This window comes from Rhinopithecus roxellana, unplaced genomic scaffold (genome assembly GCF_007565055.1).
Source record: "Rhinopithecus roxellana isolate Shanxi Qingling unplaced genomic scaffold, ASM756505v1 contig4139, whole genome shotgun sequence".
NCBI classification, from domain to species: Eukaryota; Metazoa; Chordata; class Mammalia; order Primates; family Cercopithecidae; genus Rhinopithecus; species Rhinopithecus roxellana.
This window is the reverse complement of record NW_022143019.1, coordinates 6,339-16,476: the sequence shown is the minus strand read 5'-3', so window position 1 is coordinate 16,476 and position 10,138 is coordinate 6,339. Positions and strand designations below refer to the sequence as shown.

The window sequence follows — 10,138 nt, the reverse complement described above, 5'->3', positions numbered from 1 at the left end:
TAGGGGGAAAAAAAAAAAACCAAAGGGCTGAAAAGAACGAGGAGGTGAAGAAAAAAATTAATGCAAATAGAGCTCGCTCGGAATCAGATAATTTCTTGCCTGGCCCACTGCAATTTCCTCACCACCCTCCTGCCTGTCAGTCTCTCCCTGGCCCTGTCGCCAACTCAACACTGTCACTGTCAGGGTGGTTTTTCTGAAATGCAAATCTGATCATGTCAAAGCACCTCCGGTGACTCCTCCCTAGTTTTCGGGATAAAATCCTGACCTTGTCACATGGTGGAGGGCACTCTTTGCGATGGGGTCTGGCTTCAATCGCCAATCGGGGTGGGGGCCCCCCTTCCTCTGGCCAGCCCCCCTTACCTGCTCTTCAGCGCACCATAATTAACCGCCTTCTCAGAAGCGCAGCGTGCAGTGCCTCTTGTATGCGCTCCCATAAGCAACCGCCCTCACTCCATCAGCCCCCTCATCCACTCCATTGTAACCACCGGCTTACTCCCCTCCATCCCTGGCCCCCGCGGACCCTCCGGCTCTCCTGGATACAGGGACAGGTTTTTCATCTCTGTGTTTCCAGCTCCTTGCCCAATGCGCAGCACACAGTAGGGCTCTCTGTTCTGTGAGTGGAATGAATGGCCCTGCCTGACGTTTCTCAAGCATCCCTCTGATCACAGGGCAGAGGGAGGGAAAGATTCCAAAATCTCCCCTGCCTCTGGCCAAAGTGGAAACCAGCATCGAGGTTTTCCAGCCTGGTCCTAGCCGCCAAACACCACCACTCCTCTTTCCTTTCCTCCTCCTAATGAATGTCCATTGGTTCCACTGACATGTATCAGCCCTAATGAAGCAGCAAGTCCTATGGTGGGTGCTGGGGTAGGAAGATGGATACAGAGCATGGAGCTGAACCTTGGCTGAGGGGGAGGGGGGCCAGAGAAACAAAGACCCACATGTGAATAAGGTCGTGCCTGTCCTGAACTCCCCAACTGAGCAAGTCATTCGGCAGACAACCACCAAGGGGCCCACCTGCAGGGGACATTGCCAAGTACTTGGCTGAGGGGATTCCAGAGGACAGGGAGAAAATCACGCCTGTGCCTCTGTATCTGAAATACAAGACTGGACGCCAACAACCTGAGGGGTGTAAAGCCCTTTCAGTCCTGTTAGCAAATCTCAGCTTCCCTCCTCCTGGACCCCTCCCCATCATCAATCCTCAACACATCAACACAACCAGCCCCACCCCCACCCCCAGCTCCCTCTCAGCCAAATATGATCTCAAGTATGGCAGTAAGCGCTTGATCCCTGCAGGAAGAGCGAGTTGGTGAAAATCCTGCCTGGCTGGATCAAGGCTAAGAGGTCAGAGCATTTTCCTGAAAGGGAGGGCAAAGCCCTAGAGGGACTCGGGGCTGCGGATGTGGGGAGAGGACAGGCTAAAGCCAGTGGGGGAGGCTCAGAGGGGACTCTGGGGCAGTCCCTGATGTGCAGAAATCAACAGAAAGTTTTTAGAGACCTCTGTGTGTCTGTTTGCCAAATGCTGTGGAGCTCCCAGGGTAGGGCTGAACCAGGGAAATGGAAACTTCAAAATAGAGGCCTGGGCTAAAAATGAGAATTCAGTTCTATTTCTTTTAATGTGGTAGCCTCTTTTGTCTGTGGGAGTTTCCCCATTTTTGCTTGTGGGGGATTTTCATTAGAGAAATATCCCACTCCCACATGTTGAGCGGGAAACAGATGTGCCTGATGAGGGATAAAGGTCTTTGAAAGGACCAAAGTGCCCCAGCCCTGCGCTCGCATGGGAACGGAATGCTGCCTGATGCGTTGATCCTCTGACATACAGTGTCAAGTGTGTGTGCTCCGGGAGGCTCTGTGTTCCCACACTCGGAGCCCTTAGGGGAGATTAGCACCGTACAACAAGGTTGGGAATGAATCTTTATGGATACACTTCCACAGGTACACGGCCAGCAGCAGCTGCTGCAGAAAGATGCAGCCAGGGAGGCTTAACCAATCAGTGGTACCCACAGAGATCTCTAGGAAGGAGGCTGTGCTGCCAGCACCTTTCAGGGGCTCTTTAAGATATCCTGGCAAATAGAACAATTGAAACAGAATTTCATGATGTTCAGAAAAGACTCAGGGAAAGCAGCAGGGAGACTGGGGTGTCCAGGATGAAGGCTACCTTTGTCCTACCCAAGAGCGGTTCTGCTCTCCCAAAGTGGTTCCTCTGGGAGAATCCTGCCTGGGGGAGATGCCCTGTGCAGAGAGCCATGCGATGGAGGTCAGGGGAAGGCAACCACACCAGTGATCTCTCTGCTTCTTTCACCATTTCCCAATCCTCTGAAGTAAAGCCGTTCCCCCAGGCATTGGATGGCTGAGACACAGCGGGAACAGGAGGGAGTGGTCAGATAAGCAAAGGAAGAAGTTATCCAGAGGCACCTTCCCACGGTGCCCCTGGGAAGACCCCAGCTACATCCTCCTGTCTCCCTTCTCCCGGCGCCTTTGCTGTTTATTGCTGCAAATCCCTCCCCAGGAGGACTCATCACAGGCGTCCTCTCCACTCCCACACTGTGAGTGCTTCCCCCATGAACTCTGTCCTAGCTTCGGATTCTGAGAAGCGTGTGGCTCACTGCCTTCCACAGCATGTTCACAAACACACCGATGGAGACCCAGAAACCACATGTCCACTTTTAGCCCCGAGAACATCTCCTCCATATTGGGCCCCAACCAGAAAGGAAGGCAGAAGGCAGAGCCCTTGCTGGGGCAGGACCTCACCTGGATGTCCTTTATCATGATGCTGTAAGCAAGGCCATGGGACTCCAGATAAGCTTTGATGTCTTTCAGTTCGGAGAAAGGAACTCTCATATCCACGGGGAGGCTGGGCCTGGCTGGGCCACGCCAGAAGTCCACCTTGTTCACCAAGGAAAGAGAGACAGCTGCATTACTCCATGTCCTTCCACACAATCCTGTAGGTGACCCAGAGAGCCAAAGAATCTCTCAGCCAGTAGAGACCTTTTTTCTACGTAGGAGATGGGGACGGGGGTGTGATGTCCCAAGACCTCCCAGCGGATGCCTGAAACAGCAGATAGTACTGAATCCTATATAGACTATGCTCTTTCCTATACATACAGACTTGGGATACAGGTTTTTTGTCATTTTTAATTTTTGTGGGTACATATTAGGTGTATATATTTCTGGGGTATATGGGATATTTTGATACAGGTATACAATATGTAATGATCACATCAGGGCAAATGAGGTATCTGTCACTCAAGCACGTATTCTTTGTGTTACAGACAATCCAAGTACTCCAAGTACACTCTTTTAGTTATTTTAAAATACACAATTAAATTATTATTGACTATAGTCACCCTGTTGTGCTATTAAATACTAGATTTTATTCACTCCATGTTTTTGACAGACCTATAATAAAGTTTAACTTACATATATATATATATATATATATATATATATATATTTTTTTTTTTTTTTTTTTTTTTTTTTTTTTTTTTTTTTGAGATGGAGTTTCACCCAGGCTGGAGTGCAATGGCATGATTTCAGCTCACTGCAACCTTTGCCTCCCAGGTTCAAGCCATTCTCCTACCTCAGCCTCCTGAGTAGCTGGGACTATAGGTGCGTGCCACCACGCCTGGCTAATTTTTCTATTTTAGTAGAGACGGGGGTTTCGCCATGTCGGCCAGGCTGGTTTTGAACTCCTGACCTCAGAATATCTGCCCACCTTGGCCTCCCAAAGTGCTGGGATTGCAGGCATGAGCCACCGCACCTGGCCCTAACTTATAAAATAGGCATAGTTAGAGATTAAAAACAGTAACTAATAATAAAATAGAGCAATTAGAACAAATGCCAGCATCACTACCCATACACTTTGGGGCCATTACTAAGTCGAATAAGGGTTAGACGAACAGAAGCACTGTGACACAGCGACAGTCGGTCTGATGACCGAAATGGTCACTAAGTGACTCACGGAGGGGAGCCTGGACAGCGCGCAGGTGCGAGACTTCATCACACTACTCAGAACAGTTTGCAAGTTAAAACTTATGAGTTTTTTCTTTCTGAAATTTTCCATGTAATGTTTTAGGTTGACTGTCAATCAGGAGGGACTGCCATACACTTAAAAGGGCCCCAGTTCCATAATGAAACCCTAAGGCTGAGCGGAAAGACTGCGACAAAACAAAATCCCCAAGGCACTGAGGTTCTTCCCTAATTTCAAGCCCTGTCACCTCCACACCTCACTCACACTCATTGCAACTTCGCCTGGATCCAGAGAACCTAAAGAGTCCTAAAGAGTCCTCAGGATGAGGCCACCCATCATCTGGGACATGAACACGGACAAGAACCCTGGTCAGGAAAGGGAAGCGTCATTGCTCCCATCCCCACAGAAGTAGGAGAGGCCGGATCTGTGTCCCTAGGTCAGCCTTTTGCGACACCTATTTTCAATTAGTAAAATGGAGAGAATGATCATAAAACATCATGAGTCCCAGTCGACGGGACACTCAGACAAGTAGGAGCAAGGGCTTTGACCACATCCAGAATTATCTGGTGGTTCCAATGGCCCCCTAACAAAACCCTTCTATGTAACAGTCAAAGTCAACAGAAATGTTTTCCATTGTGAAAACCTGCAGAGGACAAGTGTTCTCAGAAAAGATGCTCAGGCTGACAGGGACAAACTCAGATAAGATACAGGTTTGCCAAGCTAAGCTATTTCACTTGGGAGGCCAACGTGTCCAATCTCCACGCGACGTGGCATCCCACCCAGAGACACTGTGTTCCCTCCCCCTCCCCCTGCCATCCGTGTGGCTTTAGGAAATTCCTGCCGTTTGGAGATCAGTGCCCTGACAGGTTGTGTAGCAGCTCCCTATCCAGGAGAGAGTGGGTAGCTAGAGGAGACACGCCCTAAAAAGGCAGCCCAAATTTCTGGGCAAGTGTCCCTGAGTTTTCCTGAAGAGGAGCCACATGTGATTTCCCACAGGTCTGTGCTCTTTGCAGGGACCTCAGGAGGGCAGGTTTGGGGTAAAGGGGGGCAGGACAAGGAGCTGAAGGTATGAGCCACTGCGGAGGGAGTGGGGGGTGTCCTCAAGCCTGAGGAGTCCTCACCTTCTGGGGCTTCAGGCCCTCCAGATCCCTGAGAAGTGAAAGCTGCTTCTCGTCTTTGGCCAGGACTCGAAGAACCTGGTCCCTAGAAAAACACAGGGAGGGGCGGAGGAAGCTGCGGAGAAGGATCCCTGGAAGGCTGTGTCACTTGGAAGGGGCAGAATGGAGTAGAGGCCCCGCTGAAGGCAGAGCGGGAAGGCCGGGAGGCACCGCCCGAGTGGAGGCTGAAGGAGCCCTGAGCAGCCAGGACTCGCAGGCAGCTCTGAGAAGCACATGGTCCTTCAGCCTAGAGCCAGTGAGCTCTCCAGCCCCAAGGACAGACCACTTCAGGGGCTAAATAAAGCCTGTCAGTGCTACTGCTGGACTGAAGACCAAGCCAGGGGAAGAAGGAAGGGAAAGGAATGGGGACGGGGGCAGTGTGTCAAACGAAAGGAATGAAAGGAACACAGGGGCTGGGGGGACCAGTGGTGACCCCAAGGGCTCTTCGCGTGGGGGCTCCAAGGCCATAGTCTGTCTCAATGCCCGGAAGGTGAGATCAGATAACCGCACCCCACCTGACATGGAGGAAGCTGAGCTCCTTCCCTTCCCGATGGAGGTGGGTGGGAGGTGGCGTAACCAAGAGGCCTGTGGTGTGGGCTCTGGGGTGTGACACCTGGGATGGGGTTGCTGCCCTCACAGGCTGGCTCTGAGACCGTGGGTGAGGAACCCCCTCTCTACGCTTGCTGTGTCTCCCCTTCTCTACTGTGGAGCGTGGTGGGGCATCCACCTCACCTACGGACCTTGGGGAGACTCAAAGTACATCCACAGAGGGCCTGGTGTGTAATACTAGAACTTCCTGTCATTCAAAGGAGGATGACACCCACATCCATTTGTGGTAGAGGTACATAGTCTTGTGGGGGGCTCCAACTTCTCTGAGAATCAGAGGAAAGCTATGCATGCTTCCTCCCTGAAGAAGCCCCTGTTGTATAGGAAAACTGTTGCATGTGGTTTCAGGGGATTCTTGTAGCCCCAGGGGTTTCCTCCTGGACTCTGGATTAAGAACTCTGGATTTGGGGAGGACCACCAACGAGCCAGCCCCGGAGCATGAGAGTGGGAGGCTGCGAAGCTGGAAGTGGGTTCAGGGCAGGAACCCACATCCTGACTCTCCGCCTTGATCAGGCACCAGTGGGGCAGCCACCTCCTGCTGGGACATCCAGTCCCCTCCTCCCAACCAGTCCTCCCTCCCGCTGCGGAGCAGCCACTCACCCTGTGAAATTCATTTGGCCCAAAGCTGCTGCCAGGATAAAGCTGAAGACCAGGAGTGTCCGCCTGTCCATGGGGGATGGCCCAGGGCACGTCCCTCCTCCGGGAGTGCCCTGCATGCGTCTTCCTCCTGGTGAGCTTCAGGGGCTTTCCTTGGGCACCATGGACTGGGCTTCAGGACAGCACAGCACCTAGAGGCTGGAAGGTCCAGCTTGAGAATGAGCATTAGGCTGTCTGGGGCACCCAGCATGTGGCTCCCACATGCCAGGCCTTGGGAGAGCTAGGGCTGCCCTGCCCCAACCCAGCACATCCTCTCCTGGGAAAGGGAGAGGGAAGAGAGAAGGAGGAAGACAGGCCCTTAGCTTTTCTTTTCTCTCAGGAGGTTTGCCAGGGCAGCGCCTCGTGAGCGTCAAAGCCTCCAGCTCTGGAGAAAGACCAGAGTAGCCAGCAGCCCTGGGACACCCTCCTTTCCTCCCTCCTCTATAGCATCCTCTCTTTTGCTCTTCTTCTCTCCTAGCCCACTCATGCTTTCCCTGGGCCATATCCTCCTTACACATAAGGGTGTGGACGCCATTGAAAGACCACTGGGCTTAGAGACAGAGACTGGGTGCTCACTTCCCATCTAAAATATCTGGGGCAGCTGCCCTACTCTCTAAATCTCAGTTTACTCATCCATCAAATGGGTTAAATCATACCTCCCCTCCCTACCTCACAGGGTTTGGAGGGGTACAGATGAGGCAACTTGAGTGAACTGGCTTGGTAAAGCCTGCAAAATGCAATGTATTATTATTTCAAAGGCATTAACTTTTAGTCACAGCCACATTTGAGATCAGTCCTCCAGTGGCAATGGGGAGAAGGGGAAGAGAAGAGAATGGAGAGGAGAACAAAGGAAATAACTATATATTGTATGAGAAGGAATTCAATCAAGATTCCCTTTTCTCTGTCTTCAGGTGGTCATCATTGTGCTAGCACAGATCGTGGGCTTTCTACTAGACATGAAGGTCACCGCAGTCGTTATTATAGTTCCCAACAGACAGCAGAGTCAATTTCTCAGTCCTGCTGAAGCCCCACACAGTTCCCTTTATAGTCTGGGAATAGCAGGAGTAAAGCAGGGGCCAGGACACAAAGCAGTCATCTTGGAAGGAGAAAGCGAGAGATGATGCCTGAATGGCAAATGATGAATCTAACAGAAAATCCACAGGGGGTGGGGGAAGGCAGAGGCTGAATCCAACCAAGTCGTTTCAGCAGAGGACGTCAACAATAGGCCACTTAACTGTCACCGGCGATTCTCAGAAGCCCCTCTCCCCATCCATAGTATCTCAGAATGGCCAATTAACTGGCTATGTGTCCAGAGAAGGCAGCTCTTTTATCGACAGAACGCCCTGCTCCCCCACCAACCTGCCCTACTCCATTATTTTGTAGTTCAGCTGTTCAGACATGCCAAACTCTCCTAGAACCCTGGCTTTGGGGACTCTCAAACAGTAATATTAGCAAAGGGTTTAAGGACGTAGAAAAGAAAGCAGTTATGCTTTCCACCCAAGTAACATTCAGCTTCAGTAGCAATGGAGATAAAAGGGTGTATTGCTAAACAATAGCTCAGGAGTTTAAAAGGAAATAAACAGAGATAGTGCTAGTCACCAAAAGTACCCAGTGTCTTCTTGTTCAAAAACATCATTTTAAAGCCACCAATAATGAGACAACTATCCTTGTACTTGGCTTAAGGGTGGGAAAAGAGAGAGAGAGTGAGAGAGAAAGAATAAGAGCAAAAGAAAGAGAGAGAAGCAGTTAGGAATTTTTGAGAATTCTATGACACAGCTTCCAATAGAACTTTCTGTGATAATGGAAATGTTCTATGGTCCACACCCCCCAGTAGGATAGCCTACTTGAAATGTGGCTAGTGTGATTGAATACTGATTTTGGAGTTGTATTTAACTGTAATTAATTTAAATAAAATTTAAATAGCCACATGTGGCTAATGGCTACCACATTGGACAGCAGAGTTCTCTGGGAATTCGCCAACACTGAAAGCACCGTCTCCAATGGCTGGATTTGTTTTTGATTTTGCTTCCTCTAAGTTCACGTTGGACGGGTAATGTGCTGATATCGTAACAAGGTTTGAGGGTGATACATCTCACACACGCATGCATGAGCACCCAATTATCATGCTTATGAACTGCAATTATCAGCTTATGGCTGGATTTGAAGCAGAGACACATAGCTATGCTTGACCTAATACCTCAGGTTGGCTTTTCACTCATAATTAATTACTCGCCTAATCATTTGCTCAGTAAATGTCCACTGAATACCTACTATTTTCCAGGCACTTGCTAAAATCTGGAAGCAAAATAGAAAGCAACACATATCTGGCCCTTACATTTCTAAAGGGGTAAGTAGACAATTAATTTAAATAGCATGCAGATAACTGGTGATTGGAGCCCATCTCACTCCACATAAGTGTAAAACTGTAGCTGGTGTTTGTGCTACAAGGGAAAGGCACATTGTACCATGAGGACGGGTAACATGGGCTCCATATAGACTGAAGAAGAGTTTCCCTAAATTAGAAATTTTATTGGAGGATTTTTATTTCCTGCAGGTGGGTAGGTTAGATACCTAAGCAATCCTGCCCAAATGAAAGAACTCAAATGCAGGATAAAATATTTTGAGTAACAACTTTTTTAAAGCCATCGCTGGGTTGGCACAAATGTAAGAATCTACAGATCCCCAAAAGGAGGAAAAGTCAGACAGACACCAAAGAGGTAAGCAAGCTTTGCCTCAGAGAACTTCTCAGAATGCTGGTGTTCTTGATTTTCCTACTGGATGCATGTACCATGCATCTAGAATCATCTTCCCTCTGCTTCAAATCTATCTTTCCAAACCTTCCTTTAGTGAAGGTTTCTGTTTTTACTTATTTGAAAATTCTTGGCCAGGTGTAGCAGCTCACCCTGTAATCCCAGTCCTTTGGGAGGCCAAGGCAGGAGGAACCCAGGAGTTCACTTGAGTCCAGGAGTCCAAGACCAGCCTGGGCAAGTCAGGGAGACCCTATCTCTGCAAAAATAAAATAAAATTAGCTGGCATGGTGAGGCATGCATCTGTATGCCTAGCTACTCGGGAAGCAAGCAAGAAGATCGATTGAGCCCAGGACTTTGAGGCTGCAGTGAACCATACTCCAGCCTGGGTGACAGAACAAAAAACACCTATCTCAAAAAAAAAAAGAAAAGAAAGAGAAAAAAGAAAGAAGGAAGGAAGGGAGGGAGGAGGGAGGGGAGGGAGGGAGGAAGGAGGAAGGAAGGAAGGAAGGAAGGAAGGAAGGAAAGGAAAGGTAAGGAAGGAAGGAAGGAGAGAAAGAAAAAAAACAGAAAGAAAGAGAGAAAGAAAGACCAATAAAAGAAAGAAAGAAAGAAAGAAAGAAATAAAGAAAAGAAAGAATAAAAAGAAAGAAAGAAATTAAAGAAAGAAAGAAAGAAAAAGAAAGAAAAGAAAGAAAGAAAGACATAAAAATTATTTTGCTTCTCATTCTTGAAAGGGTTTTTTGGGATAGAAATTCTAAGCTGATTACTGTTTTCCTTTCAAACACACATTGAAAATAATTATCCCACAGTCCTGTCTGATTCCATTTTGGCTAGTCTAAAAGGTAATCAGTTGTTGACTCACTGTTCTTCGGAAGGTGACCTCTCTTTGTTCCTGGTTTCTTTGAAGATCTTCTCTTGGCTTTTGATGGTCCACAGTTTTATTATCATATATTCTTCAGATGCACCATCATATGTCCAGGTATGGAAATTTTGTTTGTTTTGTCTTGCTTGAGAATCATTTG

The 10,138-nt window shown here is 48.8% G+C and overlaps 1 non-coding gene across 1 annotated transcript; it reads right to left on the bottom strand.

Annotated features, from left to right (window-relative positions):
* Positions 1-8,406: 8,406 nt before the first annotated feature.
* Positions 8,407-8,510, bottom strand: LOC115895987. Its single transcript, XR_004056025.1, has one exon. It is a non-coding gene; the product is annotated as a small nucleolar RNA U13 (small nucleolar RNA).
* Positions 8,511-10,138: the final 1,628 nt, after the last annotated feature.